At 46.5% G+C, this 17,517-nt stretch overlaps 1 long non-coding RNA gene across 2 annotated transcripts; it reads right to left on the bottom strand.

Annotated features, from left to right (window-relative positions):
• Window positions 1-572: 572 nt before the first annotated feature.
• Window positions 573-17,289, bottom strand: LOC121139138. 2 transcript variants are annotated; one of them, XR_005875990.1, is made up of 3 exons: window positions 17,075-17,289; window positions 13,997-15,307; window positions 573-829 (listed from the first exon to the last, which is right to left on the bottom strand). It is a non-coding gene; the product is annotated as an uncharacterized LOC121139138 (long non-coding RNA). The 2 variants fall into 2 exon arrangements; XR_005875989.1 differs by lacking the exon at window positions 17,075-17,289 and having other exon boundaries at window positions 13,997-15,680.
• Between the last annotated feature and the right edge of the window lie 228 nt (window positions 17,290-17,517).

Here is a 17,517-nt window from a genome sequence, read left to right as displayed (position 1 = left end):
CCATCATTGCCAAAGGAAAGAGTAGTGCTAATAAAGTGGCGCTGTAGCCCTTCAGTTCCTTCTTTTTTTATTTTATTTATTTTAATTTTAATTTTAAATAGCTTGTTTTACATGTCAATCCCAGTTCCCTCTCCCTCCCCTCCTCCCGCACCCGCCCCATCCCCCCCACCCTCCCACCTTATTGCCAATTCCTTCTGCATAGGGGATATCTAGAGTCTGTCATTTCACTCTGGGTAGGGTCCAGGAAGAAACAAGTATTAGTGATGGCCTGGAAGAGATGAAACACACCCAGCGTTATCCAAGCTAACCCTTTGCTTCCTTCGTTCACTTGGATATGCCGATATTTACAAGTGAACGGGGAAGGGGTCGCGCTTTCTTCAGTCCTGATCCAGTTGAAAGATTTTGCCATGACATCACAGCTCTTAGTCACCCCTTGCTGCGTATTAATTATCAGTTAAATACTAATCATCCATAGGAAGCTTCAAGCTCCTCCAGGGACTGCATGAGTTGCCTAGAAAAAAAAGGTAGGGACGTTTCCCCGCAGTGAACAGAGTAGACAGAGTACAGCAGACCCTTCTCTCCCCTCCCGATTTTTATTGTTTACAAAAAAGGTTCTAACCCCTGCCTTAGTTACCAGCCACAAGGGCAGAGACATAGGTTAGAGATTTTTGGTATGCTGCATTTGGGGAGTCAAAATGGCTTTTGGGTGCCCCCTGCTGTTACCCACTGGAATTTGTACAAAAATACTCGGTTCTTGGTCTGCATTGCCCTCTAGTGGGGAGAGTAACTTTCAACAGTTCCGGTTGGCTCTTCTAAACCAGGTTGTCACCTGCAAAACCAAAGAGCAAGAAAGGATGAATTATCGAGTTGTCAGAAATGGAGCGTGCCTGCACACACACACACACACACACACACACACACACACACACACACACACACACACACACACACACACACACACAAGCGGGAGATAACTTAAATCTAGGGGAATTGTTTGATTTTTTTTTTTTTTTTTTTTGCCTTATCATCTTCCCCAGTAGAGTACTCTGCCCCTGGGCTTTTTCTTAGTCATTCGTGAATGCATTCATTCATTATGCTTTCCCACAAACACTCATTGAGAACTTCTCTGTACAGCAGATCCTGCCTTAGGTCCTGCAGCTGGAAAGCAACATATTTGCATGCTCCTGTAAAATTTCCCTTCTGGGTGATGGCTTTTGCATGAAGGGTTCTTTAGCCAGGGTACCGTGTCTTAGAGCTTGGACTATTCTTCTAGAAGGAATTTAACATGCACTCAAGAAGAAACTGCCAAAGAGAGAATCTGCAAAGAACGAGAGGAGTGCATTGCTCATAGTGTACTTTCAGGGGTTGCTTGGGAGTGGGAATGTGAGAAACAGTTAAGAAACTTCTTGCATTTCTAAAAACATTCCACCAAAGCTTGTTGGTTGGCTTCCATCCTCAGAAAGGAGGGAGGAGAGCACTGTGAGCGGGGCCCTTGGCTTACTTGTTTGTTTGGGGTGCTGGAGAGTAAACCTAGGGCCTTGTACATGTGAGACAAGCATTCCATCACAAAGGAGCTGCTCACAGGGGTCAGGGCAAAGTTAAAGAAGACAGAAGTTGGGCTCCTGGTCTCTGTCTGTCTCTGTGTCCCCCCCCGTGTGTGTATGTGTGTGTGTGTATGTGCGCGCATCCTGCACAAGCACTCCTATGTACTGCCAGGAATTGGCACCCTGGGCCTTATACACACCAGGCAAGCACTTTTGTGGAGAGCTCCAGCTCTAGCTCATTGTCTTGGAATGTCTTTTAGTTTCTCAGCATCCACTCAGCAACCACCTCTGTCTCCAATGTGACATTTTGTGACTGTCAGGTAAATCCTCTTTGGACATACTTTTTTGGACATATTTTTTTTCAAGACAGGGTTTCTCTGTGTAATAACTTTGGCTGTCCTGGACTTGCTCTGTAGCTTATGCTGGCTTCAAACCCACACAGATCCACCTGCCTTTGCCACCACCACCTGGGTCTCTTTGGACATATTAACTTAGACCACTAGCTTCTACCAAGCAGGAAAAACAAGCATGCCATCAGTTCGCTCCTGAGAACTGTAAGCAAGATCCCCTCGTGCCAGTTTTGTAACTCATCTACCCAGCGATTTCACCAGTGTCCTGAAAACTTCCTTGATTTGTGACTTTCTGTTGTCCTATAACTAAAACACTTCATGAAACCAATTCCACTTGGGAATGTGCCTTTTTGGGTCAACGAGGATTTGTTTCTGGGCATGGCCATCCATGTTTGGCTTGAGAATAATCTACCTTACTCTCTGAGTTGAGTGGTGTGTTTTGTACCAACAGAAGGCATTTGGGCCATCTGGGTGCTTGGTACTTGAAAAAGTGAGACTTGGTCTTTTTGCCAGCCTTAGGTCCTGTTTGATTTCTAGAGATGCCATGGAGAGTGACTAGTCTAATGAACCAGTGTTCATGCACAATCTTCCCAAAGAGGTCTCTGACCGCAAGTCAATGGGTCACTGTGCTGGTGACTGCTTTAGCAGTCCCTTCATCTTACAGATCTGTGACAGCCATGGACTTTCATAAAATCTGCACAGTGGCACAGTCAGCTCCAGGGAAGCTCTCTCCAGCTCTATCCTCCTTCTGGAATATTGTCTCCTCTGCTATTCAGTTCCTGCCCAGGTGTGCAGTGGGGATGAACCCTTGTTTGGAAGGTCAGGGGAGGAATAAATTCACACTTAAGGTTTATGGGAGGAATTGCAGCCAATCTGTGAAAACTCTCCCAGACTCTCCTCCTGAAGGAGCTCAAGGAAGCCCCTCCCACCTTGTTAGAGCACATATTCTTTGGGTGGAGTTTTTTTTTTTTTTTTTTTTTTTTTTACGAGACAGGGTTTCTCTGTATTGTTTTGGAGGTTGTTGGTCCAGCCCGGCCTTGAACTCACAGAGATCCGCCTGCCTCTGCCTCCCGAGTGCTGGGATTAAAGGCGTGCACCACCACTGCCCGGCATGGGTGGAGTTTTGTTAAGTAGCCCACTGGCCTCACTCCAGTCTCCCAAATACAAGAACTGTGGACGGAGTCACTCAGCTGTTGTCTGCCTCTGTAGCCTCAGTTCCCGTTTCTCTTGGCCACCTCAGCCTTCTCTCCATAGCTGGAACAGCCAGTTCACGCCAGCCTTTGGGCCTTCGCACCTGCTGGTTCTGCCTGATGCTCTTTCCAGATGTGCATGCTGCTCACCTGGTGTTCTCATTACATCTAACCCAGGGTCGCCGAAGTCAAGACGCCTCCTTAAGGCTGGCCGGTCTCTTTCCTGTGGCTTTATTTCATTTCATTTACAACCCTGTCTTACTCATTTATTTTATCTGCCCTATAGTTTGAGAAAAGCTGGGGCTTTGCCGCTGTATGCTTGGTGCCTGGAATAGTGCCTCCCTGGGCCAATGCACATGTTGTCTAACACAGGGCTGAGCACACTGCTGTAAGACACCAGATGCCTGAATGCACCGAAGTACTCCCCCTCCGTCCAGCTCCCTTCTCTTCCTGAGCAGCTCCATCTGTGTCTGCCTGGGGCTCAAACTGGTGAGAAGAGTGCAAGGGAGATGAGAAATCATTCTTTTTTCCCCCTAGCATGACAGCTTTAGTGTCACAGGGTAGTAACTACCCACCTTGTGAGGTTTTGTTTTTTGTTTTTTGTTTTTTTTTGGTTTTTTGAGACAGGGTTTCCCTGTGGCTTTGGAGGCTGTCCTGGAACTCGCTCGGTAGACCAGGCTGGTCTCGAACTCACAGTGATCCGCCTGCCTCTGCCTCCCGAGTGCTGGGATTAAAGGCGTGCACCACCACCAACCGGCTGGTTTTTTTTTTTTTTTTTAAACTGAGCAGCACACCAGCCTTTTATTAGTCCTACCCCAGGCAGATAGCTTCAGGGCAGCCCAGGGCTCCTGCCCATGAAAGCCACCTGGGGTTTCATGGGCTTTAAAGGATGTAGGCCTAGGAGTGTACATGCCGAAGGGATACAGGATGAATGTCTGTAACCAGGACCACAGAACCACAAAACATGGTTGAATGACGTACAAAGGTACTGATGCACATCTGTCAGAGAGCAGGGCTATATACGTGTACAGCCTGCCAGCCAAGGTTGGCAATGACTGTCTTTGGTATTAGGGACCACTCGATCTTGGAGCCATCACTGTCATTGTTTGCTTCTTGGTGAGATGTTGTGATGGTTTGAATAAGGAATGAGCCCCATAGACTTATGTGAGGAGCCGCCCTCGCTATCGCTATTGCCGTTAGAAGATGGCGCTGACATCCACTGTCAGTTGGAGTTAACTGTCGCTGTCAGTTGGAGTTAACTGTCGCTGTCAGTTGGAGTTAACTGTCGCTGTCAGTTGGAGTTAACTGTCGCTGTCAGTTGGAGTTAACTGTCGCTGTCAGTTAGAGTTAACTGTCGCTGTCAGTTGGAGTTAACCGTTTAAACTGTGCCTCTCCCGTGACGTCATCTGGGGTGATGTGCAAACCACCAATCCCGGCTCTACACATCTCACTCGGAGCTCCTAGGCTTATATAAGGGGCTGGGTTTCTTAGCTTGGGGTCTCCCTCTAAGAAGCTGATCATCTATCTCTCAAGATGCATTAAAGCTTTACTGCAGAAGGATCCGAGTGTTCTGCGTCGTTCTTGCTGGCGAGACGGTAGCGCGGGACATCTGGTGCCGAAACCCGGGAACTCTTCAACATCGCCGGCGCCGCGGGAGACCCCTCGGAAGACGGGGCGGATTCAGAACTGCAGGGACGTAGGTTCAGAGAGGTATGCTTTATCCTGAACAACCCTTTTCTCGACTTTGGCCTTAGTTTGTCATCACCGTGGGACGGGTCAGTGGAGGCTTTGGTGCTAGTCCTGTTTGTCCTTCTCCTTCATCGTGGCTGGTGCTGACAGAACGGCGCTGTCCATCTGGCGCTGTCCGTCTGGCGCTGTCCGTCTGGCGCTGTCCATCTGGCGCTGTCCATCTGGCGCTGTCAGTCTGGTGCTGTCAGTCTGGTGCTGTCAGTCTGGTGCTGTCAGTCTGGTAACGGAGTTGAGCGCGTTTTTTAGATAAGCTGTCAGCGCGATGGGGTCGTCACAGTCAGTGGTTACAGCCTTACAGACTGTGCTAAAACAAAGAGATCTTAAAATTGCACCACGAACACTTCAAAATTTTATGAAGGAGGTAGATAGAGTGGCACCATGGTATGCTTGTTCCGGGTCCCTCACTGTGGCCTCATGGAACAAGCTAGGTAAAGAACTAGACAGGAAGCATGCAGAAGGAGATCTCTGCTTAGGTACCAAAGCCATTTGGAAGCTAGTTAAAAACTGCTTGGAGGATGAGGCCTGTCACCCTGCTATAATAGAAAGTCAGGGAACCTTAGAGGAAGTTCAGGATAGCATGTCAGAAACTGAACGGAGTGAGAGAATGGGAGCTCGCAAAAGAAAAGACATGTCTAAGAAAAAAGGCCCTCCCCAGGAAGTTAAGAAAGGGGGAGAGAAAGAAGGGAGTTATCATTCACCCCTTAACAAATCTAAGAAAAAGAAAAAGCCAGAATCTAGTCTATACCCTGCAGTAGAGCTAGAAGCCTTGGAGCTAGATAATTCTGATTCTGACACTCTGGATTCTAGCGAAGAAGGTGGTCTAGAGGAGGAGGTGGCACGGTATGAGGAAAAAGATATCACCCTGATAGACACCGGCCACTGAAAACAAAAATGAATGTGAGGCCACCGCCTATAAATCCGGCGGGCTCACGCTCCTCAGCGCCTCCGCCATATGAGCTTCGGCTGAATACTGGTACTGACTCCTTTTTACCTTTAGAGGAACGGAGAAAAATACAAATGGCTTTTCCAGTATTCGAGAATGTGGAAGGCGGAAGAGTACATACCCCCGTAGATTACAATCAAATTAAAGAATTGGCCGAATCCGTTCGTAATTATGGGGTCAATGCTAACTTTACCACATTACAGGTGGAAAGGCTTGCTAATTTTGCCATGACTCCCACTGACTGGCAAACGACAGTGAAAGCAGTGCTTCCCAACATGGGACAATACATGGAATGGAAGGCTCTCTGGTATGATGCAGCCCAGGCACAAGCTAGAGTTAATGCCACGGCTGAAGATGAGAATCAGAGGCAGTGGACATTTGAAATGCTGACAGGTCAGGGTCAACATGCCCTTAATCAAACCAACTACATCTGGGGCGTCTATGGTCAGGTGTCGGCCGCCGCTATTAAAGCATGGAAGGCCCTCACAAAAAGGGGAGAGTCCAGTGGACACCTTACAAAGATTGTCCAAGGACCCCAAGAGCCATTTTCAGACTTTGTGGCCAGAATGACAGAGGCCGCCAGTCGCATCTTTGGTGATTCAGAACAAGCTATGCCCCTGATTGAGCAACTTGTCTATGAACAAGCAACCCAGGAATGTCGAGCGGCTATCGCCCTCGCAAAAGCAAAGGTTTACAAGATTGGCTCAGAGTGTGCAGGGAGCTGGGGGACCCCTAACCAATGCAGGACTAGCTGCCGCCATTTTACAAACGCACAGGTATAGAGATTTATCTAATCGAAAAGCTTGTTTTAATTGTGGGAGAATGGGGCACCTTAAGAAAGATTGTCAAGCCCCTGAAAGAACAAGAGAATCGAAGCTTTGCTATCGTTGTGGTAAAGGTTATCATAGGGCTAGCGAATGCAGGTCAGTCCGGGATGTAAAAGGGAGGCTTCTGCCCCCTATTGAAGAATCCAAGGTACCCCAATCAAAAAACGGGTCACGGGGCCCATGGTCCCAGGGCCCTCAGAAATATGGGAACCAATTTCAGAAAAGCAATCAAGAGGAAGTAGAGGTTTCCGAGGAACCTCCGGAATGGACTTGCGTGCCGCCTCCGACTTCTTACTCATGCCCCAAATGAATGTTCAACCGGTCCCAGTCCATTCCCCTGGACCTTTGCCCCCTGCCACCATTGGGCTTATTCTGGGCCGTGGCTCCTTAACTTTACAGGGACTCATTATATATCCTGGGATTGTTGACCCATATCATAAAGAGGAGATTCAAGTTCTCTGTTCTAGCCCTCGGGGTGTATTTTCTATAAAGCAGGGAGATAGAATTGCACAACTGGTGTTGCTGCCCTCCCTCGGGGATGGAGAAACCTACACTTTACAAAAAAGGGCTATGGGATCTTCTGGAAGTGATTCAGCCTATCTGGCTATACCCCTAAATGAGAGACCTACAATAAAATTGTTAATTAATGGAAAAGAATTTGAAGGGATAATGGATTCGGGAGCAGACAAAAGCATTATTTCACTCCATTGGTGGCCGAAGTCTTGGCCCACTGTTGTTTCATCTCATTCTCTACAAGGTCTTGGATACCAGTCCTCTCCTGCCATCAGTGCCTCAGCCTTAACCTGGCGGGATGCTGAAGGCAAACAGGGATGTTTTACCCCCTATGTGTTGCCACTCCCTGTAAATTTATGGGGACGAGATGTGTTACAAGCCATGGGCATGACCCTAACTAATGAATACTCCCCCAGGCATCAGCCATTATGGCAAAGATGGGGTATACAAATGGTAGAGGCTTGGGTAGGCAAGAACAAGGCAGAATAAAACCCATTACACAACACGGAAATCGGGGTAGAAAAGGACTGGGTTTTATTTAGGGGCCGTTGAGGCTTCACGACCCATACCATGGAAAACAGAGGAGCCGTTATGGGTCTCTCAATGGCCTCTATCCTCTGAAAAATTAGAGGCTGTCACAAGATTAGTGCAAGAACAGGAACGGCTGGGGCATCTAGAGCCTTCTACCTCCCCATGGAATACACCAATTTTTGTTATTAAGAAGAAATCTGGGAAGTGGAGATTACTCCACGACCTGCGGGCCATTAACAATCAGATGCATCTTTTTGGCCCTGTTCAAAGAGGCCTTCCTTTGCTTTCTGCACTTCCTCAAGATTGGAAGCTTATTATTATAGATATTAAGGATTGTTTCTTCTCTATTCCACTTTACCCACGGGATAGACCAAGGTTTGCCTTCACTATCCCTTCTCTTAATCATATGGAACCAGACAAGAGATTTCAGTGGAAGGTACTGCCGCAAGGCATGGCCAATAGCCCAACAATATGTCAGCTATATGTGCAGGAGGCTTTGGAGCCAATTAGGAAGCAATTTACATCTTTAATCGTTATCCATTATATGGACGATATTCTTATTTGTCACAAAGAGTTAGATGTTTTACAAAAGGCTTTTCCCATGCTGGTGGCTGAATTAAAACAGTGGGGATTAGAGATTGCCTCAGAAAAGGTTCAAATTGCAGATACAGGCCTCTTTTTGGGCTCAAAGATTACTCCCAAAAATATAGTTCCTCAGAAAATAGAAATTCGCAAAGACCACTTACAAACATTAAATGATTTTCAGAAACTTCTGGGAGATATAAATTGGTTGAGGCCCTTTTTAAAAATTCCATCTGCTGATCTAAAACCCCTCTTCGATCTCCTGGAGGGTGAGCCTCATATCTCCTCACCCAGAAAATTTACCCCTGCCGCCCACCGAGCCTTACAGATGGTGGAAGAGGCCTTACAGGAAGCACAATTACAACGAATTGAGGAGTCACTACCTTTTAATCTGTGTGTTTTTAAGACAGCTCAATTGCCAACTGCAGTCCTGTGGCAACATGGACCATTACTTTGGATTCATCCAAATGCTTCCCCTGCTAAGATTATTGACTGGTACCCTGATGCTGTTGCACAGCTCACGCTTCGCGGAATAAAAGCAGCTGTTACACATTTTGGCAGGGATCCTGATTCCTTGATTGTGCCTTATACTGCTGCACAAGTTCAGACCTTGGCAGCCACATCTAGTGATTGGGCAGTTTTAGTTACTTCCTTTTCAGGACAAATTGATAATCATTTTCCAAAGCATCCAATTTTACAGTTTGCCCTAAACCAGGCTATAGTGTTTCCACAAGTGACAGCTAAAGACCCACTCCCAGATGGGACTGTGGTGTACACTGATGGATCAAAAACTGGTATGGGAGCTTATGTGGTCAAGGATAGGGTTATATCTAAACAATATAATGAAACTTCACCTCAAGTTGTAGAATGTCTGATAGTACTGGAGGTTCTTGAGGCTTTTCCAGGACCCCTCAATATTGTATCAGATTCCTCTTATGTGGTTAATGCAGTTAATCTCCTTGAGATAGCTGGAATAATAAGATCCTCCAGCAGAGTTGCTAACATCTTTCAGAAGATACAAGCTGCCTTGTCTACCCATGCACAAGCAGCAAAAGAATTCCATAAGCGCTTTCATGTGACGGCTGAGACCTTGCGCCGTCGTTTTGCTCTATCCAGGAAAGAGGCTAGGGAAATTGTTACTCAATGCCAGAATTGCTGCGAATTCTTACCTACTCCCCACATGGGAATAAACCCACGTGGCATTAGACCATTGCAGATGTGGCAGATGGATGTTACTCATATTCCCTCTTTTGGAAGGCTTCAATATGTTCATGTTTCTGTTGACACCTGTTCTGGCGTAATGTTTGCCACACCCCTAACAGGGGAAAAGGCCTCATATGTGATTCAACATTGCCTTGAGGCCTGGAGTGCTTGGGGAAAACCCAGAATTTTAAAAACAGACAATGGACCAGCATATACCTCTCAAAAATTCCGACAGTTTTGTCGGCAAATGGATGTTACCCATCTAACTGGCCTACCTTATAACCCTCAAGGACAGGGCATTGTGGAACGTGCCCATCGTACACTCAAATCATATCTGATTAAACAAAAGGGGAGTATTGAGGATGTTCTACCCTCGGTACCAAGAGTTGCTGTATCCATGGCACTTTTTACCCTTAATTTCTTGAACTCTGATGCCCAAGGCCACACTGCGGCCGATCGCCACAGTTTAGAGCCTGATAGGCCAAAAGAAATGGTAAAATGGAAAGATGTCTTGACTGATCTCTGGAAAGGCCCGGATCCTATTCTTATAAGATCCAGGGGAGCTGTGTGTGTTTTTCCACAGGAGGAAGAAAACCCCCTGTGGATCCCTGAAAGACTCACTCGAAGAGCTCCTTCACAACTCCAGAATAAGAAGGATGGAGGCCAAGTGGGTGATGAAGACTCTCCTACTCGGGATGATGGTTCCTAGTATGATGGGAGAGTTACGGTGGGCCATCATGTCTACCTTCCCCTACCGATGCCAGTGATGCAGAATGCCCAGGTGTTCCCTAGATTTTTCACAAATAATAGAGAGTTGGGGCTTGCCTTTTTGCCTTTAGATCCTCAGATACAGAGTTTTCAGGATGAGAGAACCTTGTCATTAGTAGGAAGCTTGTGCTTTACTGTGATTTCTTCATTAAAGGATAATTTTATTCATATGGATCCAGAAAGATCTAATGCTAATCCTTTTGAATTAATGGAAGCTGTACTGATCTTTCTCCTATGATAGTGAGAAGGGACAGATTACTTTTGATTGGAAAGGGGCATTAGGCAACAGTCTGAGTGAGGGACAGAGCTATGGATCATCTGATTGGTCCTCCTCCAATGTTAAGTATACCCCTTTTAAGAGAACTAATTATTCAGCTGCCCTTTATTTGGGTTGTGAGTAATGATACCTTAGGTAAGAATCAGAAAGAAATAAATTGTTCTGCTTAGAATTGTTTTTATGCATTATGCTGGGATGCTATTAAGCACCCTTTTGCTTTGGTAATGCGCATGCCTCGATTTATTCCAGCTCCTGTTGAGGCGCCAAGTAATTTGAGTTTGTTTAGGGAAAAGCGAGATTTTTGGGATCTCTGCTATTATTGTGGGCCTGATAGCCACCGCCGCGGTTACTGCTTCGGTTACCGCCTCGGCCCTTGCACTTTCTGCCACTGTGCAGACAACTCAAACCATTAATGAACTATAGGCCACTGTGACCATGGTCCTAGATAAACAGGCCACTGCCAATTCTCAGATACAAGGAGGCCTGATGTTGGTAAACCAACAGATTAATTTGGTTCAGGAACAATTGGATATATTGTGGCAGATGGCCAAATTGGGATGTGAACAAAGTTGCCTGGCCTTTGTGTCACTTAGTACAATATGAGAATTTTACAAGAGCAGCTAACCTGTCAAAAGCTCTGTCTCAACATTTATTACAGAATTGGACTTTTGAGTTTGAGCAGACACTCCGTGAGTTGAGAATGGCGATCCTGCAAGTGAATTCGACGCATCTGGATCTTTCTCTGATGGAAGACCTCTCCCCTGGATTTCATCTGCATTTTCTTATTTTAAGGAATGGGTGGGGGTAGGATCATTTAGCCTAGTTCTCTGCTGTGGAATAGTGTTGATGCTTTGGATGGTGTGTACGCTCAGAGCCCAAACAAAAGGAGAAAGTGGTGGTGGCACAAGCACTTGCTGCCTTAGAACACGGAGCATCCCCTGACATTTGGTTAACCATGTTAAAGCAATAGGTCGCTGGCCTCCCAGCTCTTGCACCCCACGAGGCTAGTCTCATTGCACGGGATAGAGTGGGTAGGCTTCAGCAGCCCAAGGAGTTGCAAGGCTAAGCACTGCACAGGAGAGGTCTGCGGTATAACGACTTTCTCCTGGGAGATAAGTCATCTTGCATGAAGGTTCTATGTCATGATCTCCTTCCCCCAGAAAAAAGACATCGGACTGGTCAGGACTTCCTCTGGGGATAAGACCCTGGAGAGGAGCTTTGTACATGTTCCGAATTTGCACATGGGGATTTGACCTCTATCTCCACTCCAAAGTTGTGGGTGTCCTATTGCTTCAAAAATAAATGAATAGGGGGAGATGTGAGGAGCCGCCCTCGCTATCGCTATTGCCGTTAGAAGATGGCGCTGACATCCACTGTCAGTTGGAGTTAACTGTCGCTGTCAGTTGGAGTTAACTGTCGCTGTCAGTTGGAGTTAACTGTCGCTGTCAGTTGGAGTTAACTGTCGCTGTCAGTTGGAGTTAACTGTCGCTGTCAGTTAGAGTTAACTGTCGCTGTCAGTTGGAGTTAACCGTTTAAACTGTGCCTCTCCCGTGACGTCATCTGGGGTGATGTGCAAACCACCAATCCCGGCTCTACACATCTCACTCGGAGCTCCTAGGCTTATATAAGGGGCTGGGTTTCTTAGCTTGGGGTCTCCCTCTAAGAAGCTGATCATCTATCTCTCAAGATGCATTAAAGCTTTACTGCAGAAGGATCCGAGTGTTCTGCGTCGTTCTTGCTGGCGAGACGGTAGCGCGGGACAGACTTATAGATTGAATGCTTGGTCATCAGGGAAAGACACTGTTAGGAGGTTTGGCCTTGGTGGAATGGATGTGGCCTTGTTGGAGGAAGCGTGTCACCAGGGATGGGCTTGGAGGTTTTAGAAACTCAAGCCAGGACCAATGTCTCTCTCTTCCTGGTGTCTGCGGATACAGGTGGAGAGCTCTTGGCTCTTTCTCCAGCACAGTGTTTGCCTGTGTGCTGTCATGCTTCCTGCCATGATGATGATGGGCTGAACGTCTGAAGTTTTCCAGTCCCAATTAAATGTTTTCCTTTATAAGAGCTGTCATGATCATGGTCTCTTCACAGCAACAGAACTTTGACTAAGACAGATGTAGTCTAGGTTGTCCTGGAACTCATTATGTAGCTCAGGTTAGCTCCAAACTCACCAAAATCTTGCTTCAGTCTTCTGAGTCCTTACAGTGGACCCTGGCTAGAAATCCAGGGACAACCAGCAGACTCAAGTATTGGTTTTAGAATTTTTATTTAGGAGAGGCTTAGGGGTGGCAATGTTTTGAAGGATGAATAAAAGGGTTGCCTAAAAACTGAATCTGATAGCACTTGTCCTGATTAGTGTTTATTTTCAACCTGACATAACCACGAGTCACCTGGAAAGAGGGAAGCTCAGTTGAGGCCTGGCCTGTGGGCACATGAGTGGAGAAACATTTTGTTTACTAATTGCTGTAAGAGGGCTCAGACTACCAGAGGTAGTACAATTCCTAGGCATGTGAGTGTCTCATCTGTATAAGAAAGTTAGCTGAGCATAAACTACACACACACACACACACACACACACACACACACACACACGCAGAGAGAGAGATTGAGAGAATGCGCACTAAACAGTGTTCCTCCGTAGTTTTGGCTTCAAGCTTCTGCCTTGAGTTCCTGCCTTGGCCTCCCCCACTGCTGGACTCTAACCTGTAAGCTGAAATAAACCCTTTTCTCCCCAGGTTGCTGCTGGTCGTGGAGGTTATCACAGCAGCAGCAGAAAGCAAACTAGGAGCCAAGCGCACTGTTTTACTTGGCTTGTGTAATGCTCAGGGTAGCTGGTGTCTGACGGTGTTTATGAGGAGAGGACAAAAGAGTGTCTCCCCACACCACCAGCACAGGTCTCTGCTTGTCACCACCATGCTTGCCCAAATCTCTTCTTGCTTCTCTTCAGTTTATTCTTTCTTTTTCTCTCACAACAGTAATGTAGCCCAAAGAGCGGCGCCCAGCTAGTTTGGAGCTTGTCCAGCACAGACTTTATATCAAGCCCTTAGAAATGGAAGTAGAAAGAGGCAGGCAGGCAGGGACAGAGCTGTCTAGCTGGCCATACTGCCTGGAACTGGGGGATGGGGCTGTACGCTTTGTTGGAAGAAACGTGCAATCCTGTGGATAGAGGAATAGAGGGACAGTTTCTTCTCTGTTCTGTACTTTAAAGAGTATCGGTGTTTGACCACAACAGTGGAGAAACCGCAGACCTGAAGGAAGCAGAGGCTTCTGGGAACAGGTACAGTGACTGTGTGAGAGAGCAAAGAGGAAGGGATAATGAGAGATAAGGGCAACAGGGGTTTATGTTGTCAAGTGGAGGGCACAGGGGCCTACTTACACTCAGACTCACACTGCTAATCCAACTCTCTGGGAGGCCTTGTACATCTCCCGCTCGGTTTTCTCATCTACAAAATGTCAACAGCAACGACCTAAAATAACAACGGGGCTCATCCCTTGGACATAGTAATGCTTTGCAAAACTTACCTTTAGTAGAAATGTAAGAAATGGCAAACAAGAGAGAAAGAAGGTGCTGTGCTTCAATAGCTGAAGGATCTCACTGTGTAAAAATTCAGAAAACTATCTTTCCTAGACCTAAAAGCAAGAGCCACAAGAGAAGATGTTACCATATGTGGTGCAAATATTCTTGATCACAAAGGCAGGGACACTTACAATGCCTATTTGTTTACTTGCTGTAGAGCCTTCATGTATAGGCCAGGGTCAATATCTTCTGTGTTGGGATTGGAGGCTTGCACTGCCATGCCAACCCCTATGGCTGCTTTTTATTAAGGCTTCCACAAAAACTACAGAAGTGCATGGGGAGTGTTGAAGTGAGGGCTTTGTCCTTCAGACAGTCAACTTAGGGGGAAATGTGTAAATGGAGCTCTTAATTGGTCTAAGAACTAAAAACTTGGAGTCAGATATAGAGGAAAATGCTGAGACCCCAGAGAGAAGGAGCAAGCTGCAGCCACACCTACCTCCTTAGCATCTCAGCAGACAAGAGAGCGAGTTCCTGTTTCTCCCTGTTTATAACCTGTTTGTGTCCAACTAGCTCACTTCCTGCCTGTCTGTAGACCTCCAGGCCTCTATGGTTAGCTAATGGCAAGCTCCGTTCTCTGACCTTTTCTACTGACTTTATTAGCACAAGCTACGTATCACCACAAAATGTTCATCTCCCACCGCAGGCATCGTGGTTGCTAGCAGGCTCAAACGTGTGCTAGTAGAGAAGTCCATTACCAAGGTGAGCTCAGTAGATCCCAAAGGTGACAGAAGAGATCACTGCTTGCCTTTCCTTTTATCAGTTGGTGTACACCCGTCTTGCTTTTCAAATTCTATCCATTCCCAGTTCTTTACTCTATCCTCAGTTTTTACTCTTATCTCCATAAATCATCAAGTCTAGGGTCAGCTAAAGTACTCCGTGGCCTGACTTCCTCTGCATCTGTGGTTAACTCTTCTTATGGGTAGTCTTTGTTTCTTCACTCTAGTAAGTCTAACTTGAGTCATTCCTGTTGTTAGGAAGGCTTTTAAAATTGGTTAATTTATTAATAAGATGAGCTCTCATGTTGTCTAGGCTGGTTTCCAACTTGATATACAGCCAAAGACGACCTTGACCTCCTGTCTCTACAATTCTTAGCATGCATCATTACACCCACCTTAGAGAAGGAACAGGTCAATGTGGCTTTACCCTGTTGTAGAAAGACAGTTACATGGTGGGGATTGTCTTAGATCCAGAAGGAGTCTCACACTGGTAATGAGTTGTTTGTTCCTTTTGTATCCCATGGGTTCCAGACTTCTTCTCTGTAGGATGAAAGGCAGGCAGCAATGCTTTAAGTCCTTCCTGCTCAAATGCATTCAGATTCTGGGAGTCGTTGCTGTGCTGGAGTTTGCTGTTGTGGTTTGTCTGAAAAGAAACCCAAGCCTCCTCTTTGTCCTATCACTAGGATCTTTAGCACCTTGGAGACACTGATCCAACCCTAAGTGTAGGCTCCACTGGCATAACAGGTAAGGAAGATATAACTCTGAGGCATCGCCGTGGAAGACATTGATCAATTTTGTTGTTTTTAATCAAGGAATAGGCTCAAATTAGCCTCACTTGGGTTTTTTTAAAAACCCACAAAATTATAGAGCTTGGGGAGGAGGGGTGGTAGAGGGAGCTGGCATTAACATGAGAAGCAAGCTTGTTTCTAATTTAAATAAATAAAAAAAAAGAATGGACTCAAAAAATAGAGAGCTTGTTCTTTTTTTTTTTTCCAAGCCAGGGTTTCTCTTTGTTGCTTTGTAGACCACGCTGGCCTCGAATTCTCAGAGATCCTCTTGCCTCTGCCTCCAGAGTGCCATCACCACCCGCCTTAGAGCTTGTTCTAAAAGAGTTTCTAGAAGCTGGGTGTGTTGGTTCATGCCTTTAATTCTGGCAGGCAAAGTTCTGTGATTTGGAGGCCAGCCAGGTCTGTGTAGTGAATTCCAGCCCAGACAGGATTACATGGTGAGACCCTGTCTCAAAAACAAAAACGAAACAAGTTTCAAGAGAACTTTTGGATTTTGCCTTTATTTAAAGTGAAATCCAATAGTATTCAGTGTTATAAAATGAGAAGTAAAAACGTCTTTTAACCCCACCCTTCCTCTGTAGAGCACCTCTCATGTGTCAGCTGAGGAATTCCTTGTCTTAATGCCCCTACTCTGAATCTTTGTGTACACACATTCACCAAGGGGGGGTATTTTATAAAATACACATCATATTCCCTGCATAAATGCTGAACATTGGAGATGTTTTCCTTGCCAGTCCATATGCACCAGCCCTGCTCCTCCTTGTCCTCCCCCTTCCCCCTCCCTCCCCATCTTTCTCCTCCTCCTCTTCCTCCTCCTCTTTTCTCTGGACAGGGTTTCTCTGTGTAGTCCTGGCTGCCCTGGAACTCACTCTGTAGACCAGGCTGGCCTTGTACTCACAGAGATCCGCCTGCCTCTGCCTCCCGAGTGCTGGGATTAAAGGCCTGCGCTACCACTGCCTGCCCTGGCCTGTTTTGTTTTGGTTATTAATTAAAAATTTTTATTTATTTTACATTGGGATCACAGTTTCCCCCTCCCCCTTCCCTTTGCCCTATTCATTCACTCTTCCTCTTCCTTCTCTGTTCAGAAAGGGGCAGGCCTCTCATGGGAGGTAACAAAGCATTGCACATCAAGTTGAGGCAGGAGCAAGCTCCTCCCCCTGCATCAAGGCTGGGCAAGCACCCAGCACAGGGAATAGGTTCCCAAAGCCAGTTTAAGCACCAGGAACAGATCCTGATCCCACTGCTAGGAACCCCACAAACAGACCAAGCTATACAACTGTCACATACAGGCAGAGGACCTGGGTCTGTCCCATACAGGCTCCCTAGATGTTGGCCCAGAGTCTGTGAGCTCTCATAAGCTCAGGTCAGCTGTCTCTGTGGGTTCCCATGTCATGATGTTGACCCCCTAGATTGTACAATCCCCCCTCCCTCTCTTGAGCAGGACTCCAGAGTCAGCACTTGGCTGTAGATCTCTACATTTACTGCATGAAGGTTTTCTGATGACAATTAGGGTACTCACCAATCTGACAACAGGAGAATGCCAGTTCAGGCACCCTCTCCACTATTGCTAGAAGCCTTAGCTGGGGTCATCCTTGTGGATTCCTAGGCATTTCCTGTAGCACAAATCTTAAAAACCCAGAGATAGACATTGGGGTTCAAGCTGAAAATCAGAAAAGCAAAGCAGTCAAGCCACCAGAGAGCTCTTACATCTACCAAGGCTGGGGAGATCCTGTCCTCAAGGTGGCTGGAGACTAATTGCCTAAGACTGAATTCCAGCTCTGAGACCCTGCTCCTGTCTTATGTACCTCTCTAGTGCTGAGATTAAAGTGCTGAGATCACTTCCGCATGAGCTCTGTCTCTCTTTTAGACTGATTCACTCTCATGTAGCCCTGGGTGGCCTTGAACTCACAGAGATATATCTGTCTTTGTCTCCTACATTCTAGGATTAAAGATGTGTGCCCC

This window comes from Mesocricetus auratus, unplaced genomic scaffold (assembly GCF_017639785.1).
Source record: "Mesocricetus auratus isolate SY011 unplaced genomic scaffold, BCM_Maur_2.0 Super-Scaffold_6731, whole genome shotgun sequence".
Classification (NCBI taxonomy): Eukaryota; Metazoa; Chordata; class Mammalia; order Rodentia; family Cricetidae; genus Mesocricetus; species Mesocricetus auratus.
This window is presented reverse-complemented; position numbering and strand designations above follow the sequence as displayed.